The sequence below is a fragment of the Vulpes lagopus genome, chromosome 1, assembly GCF_018345385.1.
Source record: "Vulpes lagopus strain Blue_001 chromosome 1, ASM1834538v1, whole genome shotgun sequence".
Lineage (NCBI taxonomy): Eukaryota > Metazoa > Chordata > Mammalia > Carnivora > Canidae > Vulpes > Vulpes lagopus.
In genome coordinates, this window is record NC_054824.1 from 130,808,649 (window position 1) to 130,830,764 (window position 22,116).

The following is a 22,116-nucleotide window of genomic DNA, read 5'->3' on the forward strand; positions in this document are numbered from 1 at the left end:
CTATGTGGCAAGTACTACACTGAAGTTTTATGTAAAGAACAGGGCTCTCCAAAATGTTAAACTTGAGACCAGCTCTCTAATCATGTAAATACAGTGTTTGTGTGCTCTGTCACAACTATAAAAACACAGCCTTTTTTTAAAAAAAGATTTTATTTATTTATTCATGAGAGATACAGAGAGTGAGAGAGAGAGAGCGAGAGAGAGAGAGAGAGAGAGAGAGAGGCAGAGATGCAGGCAGAGGGAGAAGCAGGCTCCCTGCAGGGAGCCTGATGCAAGACTCAACCCCAGGACCCTGGGATCATGACCTGAGCTGAAGGCAGATGCCGAACCACTGAGCAATCCAGGTGCCCCTAAAAACACAGCTTTTTAAATAACTTCTAAAACCTTATGCATCTAAAACTTTGCTTTATTAGAAACTATTAATATGTCCAAGACTTTCTCATCTCCCCAGTGATACATTACTAAGAAAATACTCTAGAATGGTAGAAATCAGATGACCTTGTTATTTTAATATCCAAAGGGCCTATATTGATCTTAAACACACCTAGAGACCTTCTCTGGTGATATTATTTATCTGACTGTTGGTCCTGAAAAGTATCTTGGGAACTGTAGTACTTTGCAACTGGTCTCAGTTAACATGCTACTCATTGTACATGCAAGGACTGCTGCATAATAAAACGACCATCTGGGATACCTGGGTGGCTCAGTGGCTGAGCATCTGCCTTTGGCTCAGGTAGTGATTATGGGGTCCTGGGATCTGAGTCCTGCATCTGGCCTACAGGGAGCCTACTCTTCCCTCTACCTATGTCTCTGCCTCTTTCTGTGTGTCTCTTATGAAAATAAATAAAATCTTTTAAAAAAGAATCTGAAGGTACTATAAGGTAAAAAAAAAAAAAAAGCAGGTGGTTTTTGGAGGTGCTCAATACCTGTACAAAGGAATAACACAAGAGGCCACTTTTTTTACAGCTTAGTCTAAAAGAATGCTTCAGAAGGCACCACACAGAGAGTAGACAAAGTTCTCACAGAAAGTTGGCAGACTTTCTGACCCAAAGAAATAGAGGACAGACTTCAAGGAAACTACAACTTCTAGAAAGTGAGGGAATAACTCCCAGAAAGGAGGAAGACAAAGAAAAGGACCCCCAAATCTGTAGACAAACTGTGCTCAACTATGCAGCAGAACCCTAAATCACACACATGTGAGGCACACAGAAGTCAGCTAAGGATGAAAGAACTGAACCTACATTTGAGTTGCTGTAAAAGAGACCAAGTTTGCAGTTTGCATATCCCAAGTTCATTGCCAACCCAAACAAATGAAAAATATCAACACTCTTTGGAAGGACTTAAAAGAAAATATATTTTTCACAAACTCATAGTCACAGGGTCCAGATACCACTCTAGAATTACTTCAAATTCAGAGAACAATGGATATAGTGATTCATTCTCAAGAGGAAAGACATGGAAACCAACCCCAAAAGGACTCAGGCACTGGGACTAGCAGACAAGAATTTTGAAGCAGCTATACTTAGTGACATAAGGAAAATATTCTCAGCGAACAAAAGATAGGAAATCTCAAATAAGTGAAAAAGATAAAAAAGAACTGAAGTTAAATTCTCAAACTTAAGAAAATACAATACGTGAAACAAAAACTCATGGTAGATTTAACAACAGAATGGAGATAACTGGCAGACAAGAAAATAAACTGATAAGTATGTGAATATAAATGATCCAATCTGAAGAACAGGTTGCAAAAGTGACGAAGTCTCAGGGTACTGTGGGACAATATCAAAAAGTTTAACATTGCATCTAATTTAAGTCAAGAAGGAGAGGAGTAAGAGAATGGGGCAAAAATAATATGAATACATAATTTCCAAAATTTGGTAAAATATATATATTTAAAGTTTCCACATTCTCAGAAAACCGAAAACAGGAAAGATATGAAGAAAAACACCCATCAGTGCATCAGAGACAAACTGCTGAAAACCAAAGATTCAGAGAAAATCCCAAAGGCAACCAAAAATTCAGAGATAATAAGTATGTGTTGTCATGTTTAAGTCAGTAAATGGGGGATCCCTGGGTGGCGCAGCGGTTTGGCGCCTGCCTTTGGCCCAGGGCGCGATCCTGGAGACCGGGATCGAATCCCATGTCGGGCTCCCGGTACATGGAGCCTGCTTCTCCCTCTGCCTGTGTCTCTGCCTCTCTCTCTCTCTCTGTGACTATCATAAATAAAAAAAATTAAAAATATATATATATATAAGTCACTAAATGTAGAGGTAATTTGTGCTACAGCAATAGATAACTAACACAGCTATTACATTTGGAGGTATCAATATTCTTTCTCTCAAGAATTGACAGCAAATAGAAAGTCAGGATAGAGAAGACTCTAAATATTATCAACACATTTGCCCTAAATGTAATTTAGAGACCACATTGGTCGATAACAGAAGAAAATGAATTATTTTCAAGTGAATACAGATTATTTATTAGGGAGATCATATTTTGGACCACAAAATAAACCTTCATAAACTTAACAGGATTGAAATCATTCCAAGTATGTTTTCTGTCCACAATGGGATTAAATGAGAAACCAACAATAGAACAATGTCTAGAAACACCCATTCCAGATATTAAAATCACACTTCTAAATAAAATGGATAAAAAAAAAACAACACTGGGAAAATTAAGGAAAAAAATTAACTGATTATAAGTGAAAAGCTGGACATCAAACTATGTGAGATGCAGTTAAAGCAGTGCTTAGAGAGAAAATTATCACATTAAATTCTAGTAGAAGGGTCTCAAATCAATAATCTAAATTTCCATCATAAGAAACTAGAAAATGAAGAGTCAATTAAACCATGAGTGAGCACAAAGAAGGAATAAAGAGTGAAATCAATAAAATAAACAAACAAACAAGATAACTCCAAAAGAGACACTGAATAAAACCAAAAGCTGATTTTTTTTGAATGGGTATATAAAATGGATAACCTCTTTAAGACTTACCAAGTATTTACCAAAGAGAAATGAAAATATAGATTTCCCCAAAATAAGACCAATCAGGCATATTTACTCAAGAGATAAAAATATAGACCCTCAAAAATACTTGGGCAAATGCATTCATAGTAGCTTTATTCATAAGTAATCAAACACTGTAAACAACTCAGATGTCTATCAACAGGGGAATAAATTTTAAAAAACCTTGATATATTTATGCAATGGACTAGAACTCTGCCATAAAAGAACCCACTCGATGCACACAATGAACATTGGTTCTAATGAATCTCATGGATACAGCCTGAGCTAAAAAAGAAACACAAAATCATATATACTCTGGGATTCCATTTATATGAAGTCCTAGAACAAACAAATTGAAATAATGGTGAGAGAGATCAGAAGAGGGATTGTCTTTGGGTGGAGGAAGCAGGACAGTATTTACAGGAAAGGGATGAAGGGGAGTATCCTTGGTGCCCTGTGCTTTGATCCACATGGGTGAGTTCCAGGGGTTTTTACATCTAAGTCATCAGACTGCTGATTGAGAGAGAGAGAGAAAGACTAATGATAGAGACAGGGGACTGGAAGAGAAAGAATACAATTTAAAAAAAAAAAAAAAGCTGCCCAGGATCTTGGGGGAAGAAACTAATCTGGACCACAAAGAAAGCATAGAAGACTTGCAAAGTGAGACCTGATTTGGAAAACACAGAAGCGAACACTAGGATGAGAAGGAACAGTCTCTAAAAAACAGACTAGGAGTCTCCAGGGATGAACAGTTTTTAAGTTATTAACTAGGTCTGAACACTTGACCTTGTAATTGTGTGTGTAATGTCTATTTTATAAATAGTCACACTGGCTTGAGGTATGTACATGTGCAATGAGAGCCAGGTTAAGATTTGTAAAGCCCTCTCTTTCCCAGATAATATTATGGTATTCCACATTATCTACCCCCATTATGTAATTCTAAATTAAAATTGTATAGCCATATATATTTATAAATATATATATATTTATGGATGAATATATATGACATCTAGGATGTGCTTCAAAATACTCTGGGTGGAGAGATGAAGGGGTATGTGGAACAGTTTGGTTATGAGTTAATAGTGACGACAGCTGGGTAATGGGTACTATTATGTATGTTGGAAAGACAGTTAAAGAAAACTGTAGCAACCATAAATTAAAAGTGCTAAAGCCAGCTTAGTTTTTATTTATTTTTCATGATAACTAATTTGAAGCCTGAAAAAAAATCTTTCAACTCTTTTAGCGCCCCTGTTGCTAGTGTTAAAAGCCCACACAGCTGTTGCCTACCAAAGGAGCCCATGCTGACTGGGCTGAGGGTTGCAGCTCCTGATTGTCTTGTCTCAGAGTGGTTTCACAGGTTAAAGGGCCCTCAGGGGAAGGGCAAATAAAAGCTAAGAGAAGGAGCCAATTTTTTGTCACTGCCTAGTAAGAAGCATCGCAGAAGACAGGAGAAAGAACCAGCAATGTTTTCAACATCAGATGAGGGGGGATGGAGCAATGGAACAGTCCCTAATGTATTTAGTTTTTCTATTCAGGATATGAAGAAAATTATAATTGAGCTGTTTTTGTTGTAGAAATAAAAACTGAGGTATTAAATTTGAATTTCCTAAAATCTATTGATTATAGATTATAGCTCCTCGATCTAGTCTATTGTTAAATGTGTTTGATCTATAATTAGGCAATTGATACATATTTTTCAGTTGTTGAAATATTGTTTTCTTTGAACAAATATAAGCCATTCTGCAGCATGATGAACATTAATTCTTAAAAAAGGAGTTCGCTTAAATTTTTAGATTATCAAAAATTTACAACACTGAGAAAAAATACCAAAGAAAGAAAATCTTTTATACTTCAATACCTCCACATTCATTTCGTATAATTTCTTAAAGTAAGAAATAAAAGTATATTAGTCTAAATAAATGATACTACAGTAATCCTATCTGGTTAAGGTAGAAACTGAAGATATCGTAGGTAGTAATTACTCCTTGCAACTAAACAGCAAATTGATTTTGATTTATTTACTTATAAATATACAAGTATTTATTTCTATATTTACATATACTTATTTACTTATAAATTATAAATTTATTTATTTACTTATAAATATAGAAGGACAACTTCTATTATCAAACTTTGAATCATTATTATAAAAAATTAATGCTGTACTAGGAACATATATTTGAAGATTTGGAAATGTACGCAGATTAATAATAAATAGAGAAGACATTACTCTTTCGTATTTTGGGCAACATCACATCAAAACAGTAACCCATTTTCAGTTAATCAACAAAGCAATCAGCAAAGATTTTCTGAATAACTATAAGATGCTGCAAAATGTACAAGAGATGCATATGATAAGGAGTTCACAATCCTGATGAAGGAGTACGCAATCCTAATGTCTGATATACATGAAATATCTAGCTAACAACACAAAATAGTGTTTCCAAAACTAAGTCTTTCTTTTTAAAAAATAAAGTTTTTATTTATGTATTCATGAGAGACAGAGGGAGAGAGGCAGAGACATAGGCAGAGGGAGAAGCAGGCTCCCAAGGGGAGCCTGAGGCGGGATTTGATCCCAGGACCCCTGGATCACGACCTGAACCAAAGGCAGACACTCAACCACTGAGCCACTCAAGTACCCCAAAACTCAGTCCTTCATATGAGTTCTGGAAGAACAGGTAAACTGAGCTGGAGAATGCACTTTGATGATAGAAACAAAAGGACAGAGCATGTGGAAGAGAATACTTTACGTATGGCCTGCATACAATCCTGAAAGTCTTCTCTCCTATAAAATAAGTTGTTTCTACTTGCTTTGAAATCAAAACCAGATGATCTTAAAATACCCACTTTTTCCTTTAATGTAAACTACAAAATATGTTTTAAATGCTCTCTCTTCTCCTAAATATTTAAGACACAGATATAGACAAGTAGAGTTAAATTGAAAAAACATCATAACAAAGAGAAATATACTGCACTGTTATTGATTATTAGATTTAAATGAGTATCTTTACATGTATATAATTCTGTCATCCTCCAATTTTTTTGGTTTGTTTTAAACATACCAAAAAAAAGCTGTACATATTCCAGTAGCGAAAGCAAGCCACACGGGGTAGTCACTTCAGCTTGTTCATAGAAAATGTACCCAAAAAACGCTGTCAAAGGTATTTACAAGGCTACAAGAATTATTTCTACATGTTGCATAATGCCAGAAGTAAAATCGATTTTTCCTCACCATCATCCTCGTCTTATTTTCCAAGCACCTCCTAGATGAAATAAACATGCTTGATTCTCTAGAGAGGAGAAAAAAAAAAGATTTTTTTATCATGGCCCTTGTCCTTGAGAATCTTAAAATGCTGTATGAGCTATGTGCAAATAAAAAAAAAAGGACAATTTCAAAATCAGGAAATTTTCACATATATCTACTGGACAGCGCAGACAATGCTGGCAATAGATCAGGGTACAAAATAAGCCTTCTGGTTATGATAAAACATGTAAAATGCCCTCCATTTCTGTTCCTTTCAGTCTAGCTGATTGACATAAAAAAGAAGAAAGTAAGACCCATATGTAAATGGAGAAGCATTGAAACCATGGAGGATGTTCAAGCTGATCTGGTGAAGCAGCTCAAGGACAAAGGAGAAAGAACAGAGGTGAATCACCCATGGTATTTGTGACACAAATAAAAGATAAGCATCTTAATTAACAAAGAAAATTCTCATGCCAGTGGTATATATTATTACCTCCTAGGAATGCACTTTGAACTATCTCAAAATGTACCCCCTAAAGGGCAAAATACCTTTATTTCCAATAATAAATCTTAATTATGGATCCACCCAAATATCTGTCATACAATTTAAAGATTACAATTGGGTTCGTTTACATTCATCCCCCAACATTTTTTTTTTTTTAATTTGGTTTTTCATAAAAGACAAGGCTTTGCAGCATCAAATAAAATATATGGTATTTACTACAGGGGTTAACTTTTAAATTAAAACATGTGCTTGTTAACATGCTTCTTAATGGTCTACAGGAGATTTGGGCTCTGTCTAAAGGATATGTCAAGAATCATTTTAGTGGGAAATAATTGAGTTGGGCAAACTGATTTCACATAAATAAAATTGTTTTGACTAAGCTTTTCACTCTGTAACAGGTTGGGTTTTTTTTTTTTTTTTGGTATTGTTAAAAACATTAGGTTTTATTTATAAATCACCAAGGAAAAATTTGACATTTCCCTAAGATAATGTGGATAGCTATTCATATAAGTCATCTTCAATAAACAGCAGGGGTTTTTTGTCCTTAATTATTTGGATTGATCATCTACACTGACCGAGTTTATTTGTTATTGATATTCTGATGTATTCAATACATGGCTACCTGTGTCAAGATATTTTGTATTCTTGGCCAAAACAAAACCGAAAACGTTCAGCTTCAAAGCAATTAAACACTGGGCAAAAACACTTTTAGCAGCAAAATGAGTAGATTAGAAGCACCTTCTGAAGGCTATGGTCTCTAGCTGGCCTTTTTCCCACTGTCTCCACTGGGATAGTATCATCTAAAACATCTGTGTTTTGTTTATGGCCCACTGAGAAAAAATTCCCCCAGGAGTAAAGGGTGCACCGGTGTGGTGCCATTGAGAGATGTAAACCACCCTAATGTGTGGTTAATGAATTGCCATTACAAAGTGGAATCACAGCTATTTAAAATGGCATCAGATTTGTTCACTCTAACAGGAGGAGACAAAATACACTTGACCACTTGCACCTGTTCTTTAGGCTATGTTCTTTCCTCAGTCTGAGGAGCATGTAGAGACTGCAAACACCATTTCTCCTGAGGATGTTAGATCTACAGAGGAGACACTGGCTGAGCACCATCGTAGGTACTGCCAGGAGCAGCTGAGTTATGCGGCACTGCCCTGGGCACAGGAGGCTCCAGTACAAGTGGGGGTGGGGGCAGGGAGCATAGGCAGGATGAAAGGAAGAACACCTCTGCTTTCCCAGATTTGCAATTACTCCCTAACAGCTGACAGGACCATGCCTCAATGCAGAATTTCTCAAGCAGATGGATACTAACTTTAACTACATAAATATGCATCTTGAAGTGACGCATAAGGAGACTGAATGAACATCCTTGGAGTATATTAATATACATAGTTACAACCCCCCCAAATTTTCATGAATGCTTAGGACACAATATGTATGTCTCAGTGGAGGTCAGAAGACGATGTTCTGTTTGAAGCTGCTGAGCTCCAAAATGGGAGTATCTTGAAAAGCTGGAGAACAGCAAAGGGTTCTGACTATTTTTGTGAGCCAGAGAGAAGGCAGGGCTTCTGTAGGAAGAGGGAGGACATTGAAAAAAAAAAATGGACAGGAATGAAATTTGCCTCCTTCATAATTCTGCCCAGGGTCACTTTTGCCTCAAAATTTGATAGCTCTCGGGGATCCCTGGGTGGCTCAGCAGTTTAGCGCCTGCTTTTGGCCCAGGGCCTGATCCTGGAGTCCCAGGATCAAGTCCCACATCAGGCTCCCTGCGTGGAGCCTGCTTCTCCCTCTCCCTCTGCCTCTCTCTCTCTCCCTCTCTGTGTCTATCATGAATAAATAAATAAAATCTTAAAAAAAAAAGTATAAAAATTTGGTAGCTCTCACACACACAAAAAAAGCCAAAGATAACCTAACCATCAACTGTCGCTCAGTCTATCCATCTTCTCGACCTGTGTTGTACTGCTAATGTACTTTTCAGTTTTGAAAGCTTATCAGTTTCTTAGGGGAAGCATAATCTATGGATATTCTGTGTTTTCCAAGCCCCCATCTTGTCCTACAGTCCACATCCATTTCAGTCCACACCCAAGGGTATAAGAGTTTCTAACTGGCAAAACAGTAGTGTCTTTACTTCAAACATTTTGAATCCATCTTCTTTTATACTCTTGTCATTCAAGTCCTTTAAATACTCCAAAATTATTAGTTCCTCATGCCCTAAAACTATGACCAGCTAATCACTCTGATTTGACCTATAACACATGCATACTCTATATATCACTATGTCTATAAAACACATACACGCTCACATAGTTTCATCATAGCATAGTGAACGCTGTGATTGTACCTATGGCCATTCTCATTTTAATTACAATCTATTTTAAAAATCAAGATACTGTAAGTGCAAAATAGTAAAGATCAGATATTTATTTCCCTTGGTCAGGAGCCTACATTAGTATGAAGCACAAATCCATGGGCACAGCCATAATAAAAGTATTTTTCCCCAGGTAGCCTGGGTGGCTCAGCGGTTTAGCGCTGCCTTCAGTCCAGGGACTGATCTTGGTGACCAGGGATCGGGTCCCATGTCGGGCTCGTTGCATGGAGTCTGCTTCTCCCTCTGCCTGTGTCTCTGCCTCTCTCTCTCTCTCTCTTTGTGTCTCTCATGAATAAATAAATAAAATCTAAATAAATAAATAGATAATTTTTTTAAAAAGTATTTTTCCCTAAATGAAGGTTCTCGGGCACAAACTGCTAGTGATTGGTGAGCCACTGAAGTTGTAATGCATTTCCAAAATATATGCTATAATCATCAACCCTAAATATATCTCTAATTAAAACAAATCCTGCCATGAGTATGAAGATCAAAAGGAAAGTGCTCTTGATATATTGCTGTTCAATTTAGGCCTCCACCTCTTGTGCAGAAATCTCCCAGAGATACTGCAAATCCATTAGAGTCTGTTACATGCTAAAGCTTCTAGTTTAACTCCAATCGCCTGTGTAAAATCCTGGATTATAAATCACTGCTGCGATCTATGCCCAGGAACCATCTACTTGTATTGCTTATCGGAAGGGTTGGAGGAGGGTATATGGAACAACATCTTGAGGGTTGACGGATCAGAAAATATAAATGATATTTCCAAAACAATGAGTGAAAATTCTCAGCACTTCTCCATTTGATATGCAGAAAATGAGGGAGAATCATTATATTCCCTTAAAATAAAGCCTACAAAAGTGCCTCCCTCTAATTATTGTTTTGCTCAATAGAGACTGTATGAAAAGCTTTTTGAAACATCTGAAGTACTTTAAAAATATGAGATATTGTTACTACCAGTATTGTACTCTAAATATAGCAAGTATAACTCTTCAATGCTCCACTTTAATATACCTGCACCTTTGGTTTTCCATTTAGCTCCCTGACTTTCAGTGTTAATTTCTTCTTAAAATATTACTTATACTCAGCTATTTGATCCCATTGTCATTTTTATTATTATGTTATACTGATAAGTCTGTTTATTTCTTCTACTGGATCCTATCCTCGAATCCACTTTTTAAAAAATCCACTCAATTTTAAAAATTGAGAACACTCAAGGCAGCCTCTACAGGACTGACACCATTAATTCAGCTTATCAAAAGATATTGTTATCAGACATTATCTGCTTATAAGGAATTATGAGCTTATAATTCCTATAAGCTTATCAAAAGATAATGTCTGATAACAATAAGTCTGTCATTTCCTAAATTTGATTTCCATGCAGCAAAATTTAGAAAATCTTAGCTATTATTTGAAAGTTGATTCTCTTTTTCTTCTTCTCTTCTCCTTCTTCTAATAATTAATTAATTAATTAAATAATTAATCCCCTTTATTCTTCCCTCCCCATCCACTTTCACTGCTTAGTCTTCTGCCTTCTTCTTGTCCCATTCTCCCTTTCACATCATTTCTCTTGGGAGTATTAGAAGGCTGGCTAGCTGCTGCATTTTCTGATATAGACCAGAGCAAAAGCTACCCAGGAGTGACTTGTGAGAACCTGCACAGTATTAAAAAAGAAATCCCCATTTAGTGTTTGTGTAGGGTGCACATGGAGGAGAAGGGCAACGTTAACATATTACCTTGGGGATCAAAGACAGACTGAGGGGCGCCTGGGTGGGTCAGTGGTTGAGCGTCTGCCTTTGACTCAAGTGGTGATCCCAGAGTCCTGGGATTGAGTCTTGCATCGGGCTCCACAAGGGGAGACTGCTTCTCCCTCTGCCTCTCTCATGAATAAATAAATCTTAAAAAAAAAAGAGAGACTGAATTATGGGGCACAGAGACAAATGAAATCATTTAAATATGGAATGGAAAGTAAGTAGTAAAAAGGAGTGTCGCTTGTACTTGCTTTGTGATACTTCGCCAAGTAATACCAAAAACAACAAAGTGTTTCATCTGTAAATCATTGTGTGTGTGTGTGTGTGTGTGTGTGTATTTGGAACAACTAGATGTAAACTAATGGGGGGCAGGTTCCATGTTTCGAACTTCTCTCTATCCTCCAAAACACAGTGCAGCTCCTCATACATCTGGCACTTAAAAATAGTTTGAGTGAAGTATAGCAAATCACTATGAAACTGGTGTCTATTGCCCCAAAATTGACTATCATTGCTTCATACCATGTAAAGGGTTTAAACAATGCAAATGAATAGAAATTTACACACAGATACATGGACATATAATACACATAGCCCCCAAAAGAAAATTATATGAAACCACGAAATTGAAGATATATACAAATACACAAGAGAAAAATTATACAGAAAACATATCCATGTAGAAAAATCCATTAATTTGCAAGATAGTCGGTAACTTAAAAATAATGAAGAGTATCTTTATTATTTTCAGCAATCTTAAGTTTCCAGGAATTGGTGACAGTGAAGAGCAACCTGTGAGTAGCTGTGCAATTAATATTTATAGTGAGATATTGACTTACGTGTACCTGGATAAGTCATGTTATCTGACTTAGGCTTCATGCTTCCGTATCTGAGGTGACAACACTATTTGCCTTCTCATCCACCTCCTCTGCAAAGATGCTCTGCAAATAAATGAGGTAATGTTTGGGAAATGTTTGCAGCTTGGGGAGGAAACCCACTGCATACATCTCAGGTGTTATTACTCTTCCATTTTCAAGCCTGGCCTATTATTTTTATCTTAAATTGAAACGGCACTGTTTGAGTTCTTGGGTTCTGACCAAAATCTGGGTCAACATGAGAGGATGATTATTTTTAATTTTAATTCTGAGGCTCTGTTCGAATCCCTTGCACGTGTGAGGGAAAACTGTAGCAAATAAACAAAGCCCATAAATCAAGCTATGAAAGAGCAAAATCTCTATTCAGAAGGATTTTTTTTTTCTTTCTTTTTTTTTTTTTTCAATGAAGAGCATGAACACTGTATTTCCCCGGAGGAATATTTCGGTCCAGGAAGGAGGATAGTGCATGCAGTGTGTGTGCGTGTATGCGTGTGTGTGTGCATGTGTGTGTGTGTGTGTGTGTGTGTGTGTGTGTGTGTGCTGTGCGTGCGCGCCCGCGGAGAGAGGGGCGGGGGAGGCGGATGAGGAGGATGAGATCATAGTTTCAGGATCCTCAGGAAACCCTGGTACTGGCAGCAGCCAGCCTCTGCTGTGCCCACATGACCCACAACTCTGGCAGCGGACCCGGCACTTCCAACATTATTAAATAATAAGAAAGCGGCTCCTACTCCATGCCCAGACCTCCCTACAGACCAATGGACACCTTCTAAGAGTTTGGCGCGTCGGTGGCTGAGGCGCCCGTCCATTCCAAGGTGTGTGCAAGGCGTTTTCCTCCCCGGCAGCTCCGGGATGGGGGAGGGCGCGGGGGTGGAGGGGGTCGGGGTGCACGGGGGCCGGCCGGGGAGTGGGCGCCGGCCCGGCCGCGCGGTGCCGCGGAGCGGGCGATGCACAGGACGCGCCGCCCCGGCTGCGCAGGGACCGCAGCCGCCCACGGCGCCGGGGCACGGGCACGGGCGGCCGGAGCAAGGGCAGGCGCCGCGCGCCGGCGAAGTCCAGAGTGGAAGCGGGCGGCGGGCGCGGGCGCGGGCGCGGGCGCGGCCGGGCCGGGGCGGGGAATCGCCCCAACGCCCACTCGCGGGGTTCCCACCTGTGCGCGGGCGCCGGCCGCCGCGAGCGCCAAGCATGTGCGGGCGCCGCAGCCAGGACTGCGGCGCGGCGCCTCCCCGGGCGGCGGGCGGCGGGCGGCGGGCGGCGCCTCGGGCCCGCGGGGCGGCGGTAGCGGCTGCTGCAGGATGGCCGGCCCGGGGGCGCGGGGCCGCGCAGGTGCACCTCGGCCGCCCGCGGAGGCCCGGCCGTGCCGCAGCCCCCGCTGCGCCGCCGGCCGAGTTGTTTTTGTGGTCGGCGCCGCGGGCCGAGCGGCGGGGAGGTGGCGTGTGCAGCTCCGTTAGGGATGGCCCTCACGCTGGGGAGCAGGCCGGGAGGTACCGTGCGGCCGGGAGGGCGGCGCTGGGTCCCTCGCAGCCCGCGGCGTCTGCGCGTGTTGCAGTGCGCTGCGGTGCGCGGGCGGCTGCCGAGCGGGAGTGGGCGCGCGCGGCGCTGGGCGGCGGGGCCGGGCGGGGGGCCGGGCGGGGGGCCGGGGCCGGGGCCGGGGGTGGGGGCCGGGGGCTCGGCGTCTGTAGCCTGTTGCCCGTTTTGCAGTTTTCCGCTGGGCCGAGGGCGGACGGGAGTGGGAGATGGAGAGGTGTCTGTCAAAGGACCAAAGCCAAGGAGGGAAGCGGGGTGGCCCGACGGCGGTGCTGGGCTCCCTGGTACCATTCCTGGGACTCGGTAGTAAAACTTTGCTCTCTGGCTGGTTTGGGGAAATGGCTTTGAGAAGAGGAGCGTGGAACTTGGCAGGGGGGAGGGTGGGGGGAGCCGGCGGAATGCTGGATGTACCCTCGCAGAGAAGCTTGCCACCCTTAGGATCCTTGTTGCACTGAAAAATGGGTCTTTGGAGTTCATGTTTGCATTCAAGTTTTCCTGCTTTCTCTTAGGGTCACTTGGTATTAATGTGTTTGTGTTTCCTTTTGAACGCACCTGTATTGTTCAAGTGTGCATAGTTACTGATTTCTTTTTTTTTAAAAAAAAATGTACTTATTTTGCTTATTCCAAAGGTAGAAACTTCAGAACTAAGAAAAAAAGCTCTCCGTATGTTCCAGGCACAGTTCTGTGTGTTTTCACTCAGTTAATTCTTACAGCAACATCAGGGGTGGTTAATAATATTATCCAGCTTTTTTTTTACAGGTGAGGAAATCCAGACACAGGTGAAATAACTTATTCAAAGTAGAACAGTTATTAAACATTAGAGCCCAATTGAGCACTCAGTGCACCCTTAAGCAACTCAGGTATTTATTTATCTCAAGGGCACTTCATTGTGCCTAAAGTCTTCTATGCTTCATATATATATATTAATATTTTATTTATTTATTCATGAGAGACACAGAGAGAGGCACAGACATAGGCCGAGGGAGAAGCAGGCTCCATGCAGGGAGCCCGATGTGGGACTCGATCCCTGGTCTCCAGGATCAGGCCCTGGGCCGAAGGCAGACGCTCAACCGCTGAGCCACCCAGGCGCCCCTATGCTTCATACATTGACCACATTTCTCTACCAAAATGACGTCTTAACAACCGCGTTGAACACAATGAAGATTTTCTGATTTTTAGCACTATACCTATAACAAACATCCTTTGAGTACTTTTGTCACAACCAAGTTTCCTACAACAATTTTAAACCAAAGTAGCATTTGTCAGTCAAGATTTTTCAGCCAAGTAAGTTAGCACAAAGCAGATGGCTGAATTGACCTATTGGTTTGCACTTAATTTTAAACTAAGGTATTAGTCTTTACTCAAAACATGGCCATCATTTTCCTCAGAACACCAGAAGCTTTGAGCAAGTTTAATCATCTTTAATCCAATCACTCTGACTAGAGGTTAAGCAGTTTTAAAAGAAGAATTTTGTTATTCTCTTTCAACTGTCCATGATTAAAAGGTTATGTCTTGAGGGTGTGCCTATATGTCTATACCTTTTAGCCAGTTGTACGTGCTTTATACAAAGTTTGTAGCAATGAAGACTGAAATCAAAATTTCTCATTAGTTCTAAGTTGGAAATACTTTTAAAATTTTGACTTGCTTTAAATGAACCATGATGTGAAGAAAGGTCTCGGTGGGATGAACTCCCAACTGCATAAATTTAGAGAATTGCTCTTCATTTGAGCTTATCGTGAAGCTCTCATAATATTCATTTTATTGGACGGATGTCTCTCTTAAGTCTTCATCTATTATTTCCTCAAGTAAATTTAATTGCTCCTTCACATAACCAATTTCAAATTATTTTGACATTCATAGACTTCCTTAATTCTTGTCTCTCAGTTTAATTAAATTCAACATACATATTTCAAATCCACAAGCATTCAACATTATAAGTGAAAAGACTAGAACGCTACATGGACACATGTTCTTGGGATATGAAAAAAGAAATCATCCCATTCTTCAGTGGTTAACCTCCTCCATACCCCAAATTATGGCTTCAACTTTATTTTGGGATACCAGAGTGCAGGGCTTTGGTCAAAATAGTTGCGAGCCATGAGACACAGTGTTTTTGATACTGAAATTGAATTTAAATCTTCCAGGTCCATTTATATGAAATGTTGATTGTTATTAAGGCATACATTTTATAATACGTAGGTATGTCCTTTCTTACCTGACTCAGAATTGTTCCAGTGTTCTAGCTTGTTACTTATTTTAGAGAAAGCATTCCCTTCCTTCTTTGACCTCACCTGGTAGATATGACATGACTTTGTCCTTTCAAGTCCCACACCACCAGTTTTGGGAGAATTATAATGTCTCTGCTTCCTTAGAGCCCCAGTGTTTCAGGAGGTAGATGGGGAGGTGGGGATCAGTAATGAGCAGAGAGATGAGTGAGCCCTGCCAACACAGAGGGTCAGATTTTAATAAAATAAGTATACACATAAGTGTTTATGCAAATCTAGGTAAGTTCTCTGAAAGAACGAATTCTTTAATCCTTTAAAGGATTCTGCACTGTCTTAGACACAGAGGTCAGAACGGGATGCCCAAGCAGTCACATATTTGTGGAGGAATGACATGTGAGGAGGTGTTTACTAAGTCAGCTGTCTTCTTAAATGCTTTCATAAATATTTTCTGAATATTTTCTGAATCAGAGACCTTTGTCTCATTCTGCTTATCGCTACACTTCTTTATTCACCAGGAGCCATACTATTTACTTACATTATTCACCTAGGGACATGGGGAGATTTGCTATCAATACCTTTTAAAGCATGTAGAGCATGTGCCACCCTTATCTGGTTAGTAACGTATGTACAGAAAGTCATTTAAGTTTAGCGAAATATAATCATTTTCTCTCTTTACCTTAACAACTACTGTTGGCTTTTAAAAAGTAGTTGTGGGGATCCCTGGGTGGCGCAGCAGTTTGGCGCCTGCCTTTGGCCCAGGGCGCGATCCTGGAGACCCGGGATCGAATCCCACATCGGGCTCCCGGTGCATGGAGCCTGCTTCTCCCTCTGCCTGTGTCTCTGCCTCTCTCTCTCTCTGTGACTATCATAAATAAATAAATAAATAAACAAACAAATAAATAAATAAATAAATATTAAAAAAAAAGTAGTTGTGTGTGTGCATGTGTGTGGTTGTTGTTAAAGTGGCAGATGGTGCAAAATAGAAATGCAATTGATTCATCACACAGTGCCTAAGATTCTATAAAGTGTCTAAGGGCAGGGAAGAGGCCCCAGAGTAAGGTATTGATAATGATACTCATCATTAAGTGATGAATATGCTGGGAACATATGTATTAACAATTTAAAGTATAGTAATAACTAAATTTATTGAATATGTACTGTGGGCTGGGTATTCTGTGGGCTAAAGATAAATTAAGTATTCTTCACAATAGCATAGAGGTCTGTATGCATTACCCATATCCCCATTTTGTAGAATGGGAACTGAAACATGAAAAGAACAATAATCAAGACCACTGTCACATAGGTAGAGATAAACCCGAAATCCAAGTATTCTGATATTGTAGTACACACTGTTAACTGTTGATGTGTAGCACCCAGTTCATAATTTTACTAATTTGTTAAATTCCCACCTCCTAATTTGGTCCTTTGGTTACTTTTCCCTTAGTAAAAATCAGTGGGAAAAAAATAGAACTTCCTTTAGGGCAATGGTTTTTGCCCAATATTTTATGGCAAAATATACATAAAGAAGAGATCTATGAATTCCTAGACAAAGATTAGAGACGGCTAAATTATGAGAAATTTTTCATTACATATTTTTTTAAATTCAAAAGTAGTCATTTGAACAGCATTTGAAACTATTGAAATTTTTATCATCAAGGATATGTACTTTAGCATTTCAAATAATTTTTTTTTAAGATTTTATTTATTCATTCATGAGATACAAAGAGAGAGAGACAGAGACACAGGCAGAGGGAGAAGCAGGCTTCATGCAGGGAGCCTGACGTGGGACTCAATCCTGGGTCTCCAGGATCAGGCCCTGGGCTGAAGGCTGCGCTAAACCGCTGAGCCACCTGGGCTGCTCAACAAACAACTTTAAAGTCTCAGTGACTGAGATAAATAAACAAAGGTTTATTTATTGCTAATGCTATGTGCCTATATTGGTCAATAAGACTGTATTCTATATCCCCCCTCTCTTAGAGATTCATGCTAATAAAGCTGCTGTCTTCCAAAGATCCTCATCTCTCATTAGGCACATGGGAACATGGTGAATCACCTACAAGTTTTTAAAATGTTTCTACCAGCAAGCAAGACTTGCCACTTTTACATATTTCATTGGCCAAAGGAAATTATACAGCCATTCTTAACTGGAAAATGGAAGAGAGGGGGCAATACAATCCTATGCCCGATGGAAGAACAGTGTGATGATAGTGAACACATTATGATTACCATATAAAATTAGTTTCCTTCAATAGTTTTATCACCTAAAAATGACTTATGTCTTAATGTAAAGTAGAATCAACAATAATTATGTTTTAGAATTCAGCATAGAAAGGTAATTTCTGCATAATATCATCAGCAAAGAAAACAGACTAAACTTCTGAAATGAATGATATCCCCTTTTTCACTGGGAGTGTATTTAGTCAAGGAATGATCATAAAGCTATGGTTTATTTTAAATTAATGCATGATTTAAACTATTTGACAGCAAGCACAAGCCAAGAACAGTGCCAATGCCACATACATCACCCAGCCTCTGTTTTATGAACTGATCTGATAGTATCAACATGGTAGAAAAAAGAGAATGGCTATTTATGTTCATCTTTGTCACCTCACCAACATGGACAAAAGTAACATAGGTGCTATTATATATTATTGTAAAAAGTAATATAAACATATAAATCATACTGCATGTTTAAGTTACTGAACATAATTTAAAATGTTAGAATATATCTAATCCATATTTTTAAACCTTTTATTTTGAAATAATTGGAGATTCATATTCCATTGTAAGAAATAATAAAAAGAGTTCCCATGGTCACTTTTATCCAGTTTCCCCCAACACAAACGATTAGAAAATGGGCAAAAGGCATAAAAAGTCATGTCACCATGGAAGATCTACAAATGGCAAATATGTACGTGAGAAGATAATCGACATCACTAGCCATTAGGGAATGCAAATTAAAGCCAAAGTGAGATATCACTACACACCTATCAGAATATTCACTGCAAGTATATAGGAATTTAGTGGTTTTTGTATGTTTATGTTGTATCCTGGGAACTTGATGAACTTATTAACTCTAAGTGTTTTTTGTTTTTTTTTTTTGTAATTTCTTAGAATGGTCTGTATAGACCATCACATCATCTGAAAGTAGGACAACTTTCTTCCTAATCTGTATGTCTTTTCTTTTCTTGCCTTATTGCACTGTTAGAGGTTCCAATATTATGTTAAACAGAGGGCTGAGAGTGAACATTCTTGTTGCTGATCTTCAGGGGAAAGCATTCAGTCTTTCATCATAATGTATACATAATATCAGTAAATTTGTCTTCTAGATGTTCTTAATCAAATTGAAAATTTTCACCTCTCTTCCATTTTTTTCTGGGTGTGTTTATCATGAATAGATATTAATTTTTGTCAAATCCTTTTTTCCTACCAAATGATATGATCATTTCATTCTCCTTTAGCCTGTTATAATAGTGGATTGATTTTTTGACTGTTGAACCAGCTTTGTACCCCCATAATAAATCCCATTTAGCCATTGTGCATATTTTTGGTATAATCTATTTGCCAGTATTTTGTTAAATATTTTTACATCTATATTCACAAGAACTATTGGTCTATAGTTTTCTTTTTTGGTACTGTCTTTGTTATTGGTATCAAAGTAATGAGTTACAGTGTCTTCTCTCTTCTATTTTCTGAAAGAGATGGTGCAGAATTGGTATTAATTCTTCTTTAAATGTTTCGTAGAATTCCTCGGTAAAACCATCTGGTCTGGGAGATTTCTTTTTTTAGTTTGTTTTTTTTTTAACTTATGAACTCAATTTCTTTAGTACTTGTACAAGTTTGCTTGGGCTGCCATAACAATATCACAGACTGGAGACTTAAACAACAGAAATGTATAGTTTCACAGTTCTGGAAGCTGTAAGTTCAAGGTCAAGGGATCAGCAGGTTTGTTTTCTTCTCAGGCCTCTTCCTTGGCTTGCTGATGGCTGCCCTCTTGCTGTGAACTCACATGGTCTTTCCTCTGTGTGTCTGAATTTTCACTTCTTACCAAGACATGGTCTGATTTGATTAGGACCCATCGTAATTGTCACATTTTAACTTAATCATCATTTTAAAGGCCCTGTTTCTAAGTATGATCATATTCTGTATTGCGGTTAGGACTTCAACATATGAATTCTGGGAGGACACCGTTCAGCCCATAACAATATTTTATAGGCTATTCAAATGATCTGTTTCATATTACATGAACTGTGGTAATTTAAGTTTATTGAAGAATTGATTCATTTCATCTAAGTTGTCAAATCTATTTGTGGAGAGTTGCTCATAATATTTCTCTTTGTTCTTTTGATGTCTGTACTATCTCTAGTGACATCTGTTCTTTATTCTTGATGTTGGTAAGTTGTGTCTTCTCTCTTCTGTTGGTTTTGACAGAGGTTTGTCAATTTTATTGATCCTTAAAAGACCACATTTTTTCATTGATTTTTCTTTATTGCTTTTCTGTTCTCCATGTCATTGATTTCTGCCTTTGTAATTCTTATTCTCTCCCTTCTGTTTGATTTTGGTTTATTTTTCTCATCTTTTCCTATATTCTTGAGTGGGTATTTATACTGGTTTTAGGTTTTTCCTCTTTCCTACTGTATGCATTTAGTGCTATAAATTTCCCTTTTGGCACTGCCATAGCTCTATTGTACATTTTGATAAGTTGTATTTTCATTTTTAGAAAAGATTTTATTTATTCATTCGTGAGAGACACAGAGAGAAAGAGCAGAGATGTAGGCAGAGGGACAAGCAGGCTCCCTGCAGGGAGCCTGATGCAGGGTTCAGACCCCAGGACCCTGGGATCACGACCTGAGCCAAAGGCAGAAGCCTAACCACTGAACCACCCACGCGCCCCTGTATTTTAATTTTAATCCAATTCAAGTGCTTTTAAAAATTTCTCTTGAGATTTCCTCTAGGTTTGGCCTATGGGTTACTTAGAAGCGTGGTGTTTGGTTTCCAAGTATTTGGAGATTTTGTTATTGTTATATCTCTGTGTTTCTGGTCAGAGAATCTTATTTTCTGTATTGTCTGTCTTTTTGTCAGAGAATACACTTTGTGTCATTTTGATTCATTTAAATTTGTTGAGGTTTATTTTATGACCAGAAATGTTGTTTATCTTGGTATATTTTCCATGGGCACATTAAAAGATTGTGTATTCAGCTGTTTGGGGGCAGAATGTTCCATAAATGCCCATTTAGATCCTGTTGGTTGATATTGCTGATGAATTCTTATATATTTTTGCTAATTTTCTGTATAGCTCTCTCTATTGACTGTTGAAAGAATGTGTGAGGTCTCCAATTATAATTGTGGATTAGTCTATTTTTTTTTATTTGTATCAGTTTGACTTTACATATTTTGCAGCTCTGTCATTTGGTATATTTATATTTAGGATTGCTTTGTCTTTTGGTGTGTTGATTCTTTTATCATTCCATAATATCCTCTCTATATCTGGTAGTTTTATTTGCTGGAAGTTGACTATATGTGACATTAACAGACACTCCTTTTTTTCTTTAATTGACGTTTGCATAATACCTCTTTTTACATCCTTTTACTTTCAATCTGCCTGTATTATTATATTTGATTTGAATTCTTTGTACATATAATGTAGTTGCATCATATATTTTATTTTATTTATTTATTTTTTAAAGATTTTATTTATTCATGAGAGAGAGAGAGAGAGAGAGGCTGAGGGAGAAGCAGGCTCCATGCAGGGAACCGACTCGATCCCAAGACTCCAGGATCACGCCCTGGGCTGAAGGCAGGTGCTTAAACCATTGAGCCACCCAGGAATCCCATGGGTCATATATTTTAATCCACTCTGCTAATATCTTTTAATTAATGTATTTAGACCATTTACATTTACTATAATTATTGATATGGTAGGTTTATGTCCACCATTATATTTTTTGGTTTCTTTCTCTCCTTTTTTTTTTTTTTTACTTTCTCTGGAGTTTTTTCCTTACCTTTCTGTCAGTTACTTGAGCTTTTATAGAATTCCATTTGTATTCGTCTATAGGGTTTTTAAGTGTATCCCTTTATAGATCTTTTAGTGGTTGCTCTAATTTTATATCATATATGTGTGTGTGTGTATATACATATATAAAAAATGTTTTTGCTGTCTACTGCTGTCATCATTTTATCGATTATAGTGAACCATGGAAACTTTACTTTTTTTACACCCTATTCCTCTCTGCCATTATAGTATAATTGTCAAATATTTCCGTTACATATTTTCCCACAGTGTTAACATTTTTACTTCAACTGTCAAATATAATTTAGAAAGCTGAATAGGAACAAAGGAGCCCATTTTATCCATATTTTTTCTTTCTTGTTCTAACATAACTTTCTTATTGCTTCCTTTTTGTTTTTTTAATATTTGCATTTTTATTTATTTTTTTAAAGATTTTATTTTTTATTTATTCATGAGAGACAGAGAGAGAGAGAGAGGCAGAGACAGAGACAGAGGGAGAAGCACGCTCCATGCAGGGAGCCTGATGTGAGACTCGATCCCAGGACTCCAGGATCATGCCCTGAGCCAAGGACAGATGGTTAATAACCACTGAGCCACCCAGGCAT

General features: G+C 38.5%; 1 protein-coding gene across 2 annotated transcripts in view; it reads left to right on the top strand.

Moving 5' to 3' along the window:
* The first annotated feature begins 12,351 nt into the window (after positions 1–12,351).
* Positions 12,352–22,116, top strand: part of DTNA (dystrobrevin alpha) — a 356,943-nt gene continuing 347,178 nt past the window's right edge. Inside the window, exon 1 of one of the 2 annotated variants that reach the window (XM_041746612.1) lies at positions 12,352–12,564. The gene's annotated coding sequence lies outside the window, so the exon portion shown is untranslated. Of the gene's footprint in view, positions 12,565–13,127; positions 13,234–22,116 lie in introns of those variants that run through there. The other variant, XM_041746639.1, reaches the window with a different exon arrangement.